This window comes from Lepisosteus platostomus, chromosome 9 (genome assembly GCF_059453375.1).
Source record: "Lepisosteus platostomus isolate fLepPlt1 chromosome 9, fLepPlt1.hap1, whole genome shotgun sequence".
Classification (NCBI taxonomy): Eukaryota; Metazoa; Chordata; class Actinopteri; order Semionotiformes; family Lepisosteidae; genus Lepisosteus; species Lepisosteus platostomus.
The window spans coordinates 25,364,548-25,370,547 of record NC_142619.1 but is presented as its reverse complement, the minus strand read 5'-3'; positions in this window follow the sequence as shown (position 1 = coordinate 25,370,547).

Below are 6,000 nucleotides of genomic sequence, written 5' to 3'. Positions count from 1 at the left end.
ACTTCTTCAGCAAGTCTGTTGATTTAGCCTCTCACTATTGGACATGGAACAAGCCATGGTGCCATTCAAAAGCTCTAATTAAAGTAGTGTCATACAGTTGCCTGAGTGGTGTCAGGTATTGCTGTAGTACATCACGCAGAGGAAACCCTGGCTCACTCTAATCTGTCCAATACCAAAGCTTTGCTTATGGCAAACCACTACCTGAGGAATACTGTCATAGTTGGTTAATGACAAGATTTAGACTACTTTCTGACTACATTTTTTACAGTGGTGCTAGAAAGTTTGTGAACCCTTTAGAATTTTCTGAATTTCTGCATAACTTTTACCTAAATTGTAATCATCTAAGTCATAAAAATAGATAAAGAGAACCCAATAAAACAAATAACACACAAAAGGATTTACTTTTTCATTCATTTATTGATCAAAATGATCCATTTTTATACTGGATAAGACATAGGAATTGTCTTTTCTCTTGTGGTATTTGTAAATAACTGTACAAAGCCATGAAACATTGTCTTTTTGTATATTAAACAAATTACAGTGCTTTTCATTTTTAGGTTTACCACTTGATTATTACTTTGTTTCCCTATTGTGCCAAAGAAAGAAAGTAAACATAACCCTCTGGTGATAGGGGATGTACAGTACATGTATAATTGTTGTTTTGATTTATTTGCTTCTATAGCAAGTTAGTGTCAGGGCTTTATGTTGATTTACATTTTTAGAAATTTAACCCCATAGTTTGTAACAAAAGGATTACATCACTTGTGTCTCTGCTAGGAAGTGTTTTTTTAAGTCTAAATCACTAAATTCAACTTCAAAATGGGAAAAAACTATGCCTGCACATACAATATACTGTACCAAGTTTGCTTATGTAGGTAATGATACTTATAAAGTCATGGGAATATTTATTTTGTATGTAACCTATAAAATGTGGGTAATATTAAAAATAAAGGTGGGCATGCTTAAAGTTGATATTTCTAGAAGAATGGATTAACTAAAAGAATGTAAGCAGTTTTTGAAACTTGCACTCTAGTAGGTATTTATCCATTTAAAATCACGTAACTTCATGAAGTTGAATAGAAACTGGAAGCTTTGTAAGCAGCTACACTGAAGGTTATATCAGAGTGCTTGATTGACAGTTTGCAGATTTCTTAATTAAGGAATGATATTCAGTAATGTCAAAATCAATTAATTGGAGGGTAAAGGGTAAATAATTATCATTTACAATAATTAAATTCTGACATATTACATCATCTGGAACATGACTTTTACTGATGATCTTACATATGAAGATACAGATTGCCTGGCTTCCCAAAATTAGCATAAACACAACTGCAGTAATTGGATTATATATCTGAAAACCACAGCGAAAAAAAAATTTAAAGGTAACATAGATTTCACCTGGTATGCAGATCCTAACTGTCCACTGTAACCTACAGTGGGACAATTAGGAACTATTTGTTTAAATACTCCTTGATTCATTTTATTTTAGGGATTTTTAAGATGCGTGAAATACAGTATATACTATATCATGTACAGTCATTTTGGAAAATTTATATAAATTAATTGTACGCCTGTGCTTCCTCTAAACCTGTTTTCGTTGGATCAAAATGTCTCCACAAGACCTCAAATTACTATGCAGACAGGAGACACCTGAAGAAAACCAGGCACACATCACACCATGGCACTGTAGAGAACATGGACAATTACCACAGTTTTCTGAGGCTAAAATCCATTTCAAGCTTTCTGGTCTAGCTAACCCTCTCTAGTTTACTTATGCATGGAATTCTTCACTTCTCAACCTAAAGTGCTGAGAGAGATGTACTAATGTGCTGCACTTCACTGTTGGTAAAACAAGTCCCCTCCTACCTGTACAGCACTCAGCCTTGTATTTACACAGAGTTAAATTAATGTTAGGAAAATAGCACGATGCACTTCATAAAACGCATACATTTTATACTATTAGAAAAGGTAAAAAAGGCTATTCAGCCCAGCTACTGTAGATTGCTTGATATGTAGTTGATTGATCCGTAGATCTCATACAGCCATTTCTTGAAGGATTTTACTATATCCTAGGTGGATTAAATATTTGAATTACACTTTAAAATATTCTGAATCTTAAAACATAGATTGTGTACTACAGTATATCCTTTTTTTTGTCTCTTTGGCATTATTTAAAAAAAGGCAAATATACTGTATAATTAGCACAACAAAAGTACAAAGGTATAATAAACAAAACAAGCACAATTACAGTAAAATGAGTTTCTACTCAATCGTTTGAATTGAAATGATTAAAACACTGAAATGATGTAAAAACTGCAGGCTTTTATTTTATGCAGTGACCTAAATCATTCACATCAGTAACTTCCGAAGCTTGCAAATCTGCCTGTAACATGAATTTTGCAGTGTTCTTTGTTGTCACAAAAAGGATGATGCAAATGGACCATAACTTTATATCAGAATTATAAAATGGTTGTCTCCAATCAGTATTAGAAACTTATTCTGTAAAGCATAGCAATATTTAATAATTCAAAAATAATCAAATTACCCTATACACTCATAAAAAAAAAAAAATAACAGTGAGCAAATGTAATAGAACTGGCTCTTCAAGAGAATCTTATTGTCATCTTCACTCATGCCAGGATTTTCCAGCACCTCGTTCTTTTCTTATGTCTCCATTCCGCACAGTGATGTGGCTACTAATTGGGCACATCTGCAAAATGAGGCACAGCTAGTGGGAATAAATAATTAGTACTCATAGGGAGTGGCATTCCATGTGAGGGAAAGGTGCTGGGATAGGCTCTGTGTGGAATTAGTCACACCTCTCTCAATTTTAAGAGGCTTATAAAACCAGTTGAGAAGGAGGGGGAGGGGATGGGCTTTAGCCTATATCTAGATTTCAGGCTAGAAGGCATGGGAGTGATAGCTTCAGAAGAGAGTTCTCATTAACAGTGGATGGGGCTGGTTTACAGATATGTATGTAAGGCTTGGTGAGCTGGGAATGCTTGAGACAATATAGCTTAGACTGGCATCACAGTTAATGGACAGGCAAGCTGTGACTTTTTTTTTGCCAAGCACAATGAGATTCAAGTGCACAGCTGGGGAATGTAGTTTGATGACCTGGGGCTGAATGGAGGCATAAGCAGTTGAGGAGTGGGGCATCACTTGGCAAAGGTAGCAATATACCTTTACAGCACAGCTGAGAGGAGAAAAGATGGTGCAGGTGGGTAACACTATTGGAAAGGGTAGAGCCCTTTCCCTTCCTAGAATATCTGGTTCTGATCCTAAAATCCTTTAAAATATATTATAAAATATCCTTTTTATTGTGCTACCACTGCACAAAATAACATTACAATTCAAATGTATCATTATGTAAATACAATTATATTGAATGGGTAAGTGGTTAAGAAAACTGATGTACAACAAAACAAACCAGTAGATGAACAGTATACCCCTCAATCATCCAAGTCTTGTGCATCATGTGTAAGTTAAGTCTGGACCTTATGTGGTCACAGTGACTGTAAAAGCTCCCCCACCTTGAGGTGTTTCAACTGTTGCAACTGGTGTCTGGAGACCGTTAAGTAAACACAAATACTGCATCCATCTGTCTTTTGCTGGCTTTGTTAGAGGATGTAGACATCCTGAGTTTATCATATCATTGATCTCCTGTGACTGGTATAATTGACCTTTTAAAATGGTGTTGCTTGAAACATTCCAGGTTTATTTTGTTACTCATTGGACAATTGTGGCATCTTGTGCTATGAGACATTCCTGTTATGAATTTAAGATTGCTCTGTTTGCAGTCTTACTAAATACTGCAAAGTTGCTGCATCCAGCCATCTGTTTTTCTAACCACTTTATTCAGTATGGGGTCATGGGGGACATTGAAGCCTAACTTGGTGAGCAAAGGAAGCAAGGTGGGATACAGCCTGGATAGGATGCTAGTCCATCACAGGGCACAAAAACATGAATACACACTAATACCAGGGTAATGTTTTTTTTCAGAACCTAATTAACCTACCAGCATGTTTTTGGTGCTATGAAAGGAAACTCAAGCACTGAGAGGAAACCTGCATGAGCACAGGGAGAACACATGAATGCCATGCAGATACCTATCCATGGTTTGAATTCAGGACCTGAACCTCTGTGACCCAGTAATGATAACCACTGTGCCACCATACTTCCCTAGTTGCTGCATGTTCTAATTCTTAATATTTTGTGCATGCAGATTAATACATTTGATTGACATGCTTTTTTCGCTCAGTTTTCATGTGAAAACTGCTTGGTTGTAATGTATGCAAAATGTGCATTACAAACAATTAAGTGGATGTACAGTAGCTACGTGTAATTGTGATTTTCTTTTATATTGTTATAAAGTTCTATACATTCTGTCCACTATATCCAATAAAGATTCATGGTGTAGCTGGAGGCTCTGGATGCTATGGGTGCAAAGTGGGATACACCCTGGATGGGACACAAGTCCATCACGGGGACACATGCACCAGGGCCAATTTTCCCAGAATCCATGGGGTATGCTTTGCACTGAGGAAGGAAACTGGAGACTCAATTGGATACAGGGAGAACATTCAAATTCAATGCAGATATCACCCCAGATCTGAATTTGAGTCCAGGGCTGTGCTGCTGTGAGACATCGATACTATACACTGTACCATTGTCACCATAGAAATAGTTTTGTTAATTGGTCTGTTTTTATTGGGGTAGAGGTGTACAATGATAGAGTGACATGTAAAAATGCTTTTAGTTTATATATCCTTATACATATGTCTTAAACATTTTGTCACCCATTTGTGTGTCTATATTGTGTGAGGTTGATTGCCTCTTAAATGTGGGAGGTAGCTTTTGTGGAGCTTACTATCACTATTTCAATTTGCAGGATTTACTACACGTATTGAGGTTTTATCTGTAACTTCCTGAGTGTTCAACCTATTGCTGTTCAGTGCTCCTGTCACTCTGACCGAGAGTGTGTGAAACAAAACCTGCATCTTTTAACAACCTATGTCGTAAACTTCAACTTTTTCACTCAGTGAAAAATGGGTTAAAAACTTTAACTGTGATCTTTAGGTTCATTAGTTTCTCTGCATCCCTGATTGGGAACACTAGGTCTTCTTTTGTCATTTACCACAGTGATTGATTTCAAAATATAAGCCCAAAGTTTCTCCTCGGCTGTACAACTGCGAGTGGAAATTCCTCATCTGGAATTCCATCATTGAACTACAGTCCTTTCTTTCAAAATATAGTATTTAAGGGCATACTTGTGAAAGGTTTTCTTTTTGTTTTTAGGTTCTGTATTTCCAGTCGAAATGCACTTTACATCTAGAACTAAACTATCTGCAGATTATGGAAGACTTCACCTGCCCGAGTATTGATATGGCTCTTGTGAGATGACACTGGCACATTTAATTTATAAAAATATAATGCCCATTACTCCTACACACTGCTGCCAAAATCCTCATTATGATTGTATGCAGTAGCACTTTAAAAGGCAGTTCCATTCCGTAAGAAGGAGAATACTGTTTTTATGAACTATTCAAGTGTTTTAAAATCAGATTTTGCCATTAAAGCAGATCATGATATTGTTTTTTTTTCCCCCAACTGAGAGGCTTGAAGGATGTTACTTTGAGAATTAAAAATCACAATCTGCTTTGAAGGAAACAAGAGTTCTTGAATCCAGTATACTAAAAATCAGATGATGCGTTAAAACATGAGCTTGAAATAAGGTCACCAAATGCTTGCTGCTCAGTGGCTTGTGTGGAGAAGAGTGTAATCAGCAGTTATAATTGCATGTATAATATCTTGTTCTCACAGAACAGGGAGCTGAGTGGCTGTAGGAAAAAAAGGTGTGGCAGGGCAGTCAGCTCCTTTTTCCAGAAAGTTTACTGTAACTGAAGAATTGTAGTGCCCTTCCAGGGGGTACCGATGGGCTGAGTGACCACTGGAAGAATTCAGACAGTTCTGTGATTATTGTATTTTGTTGTAATT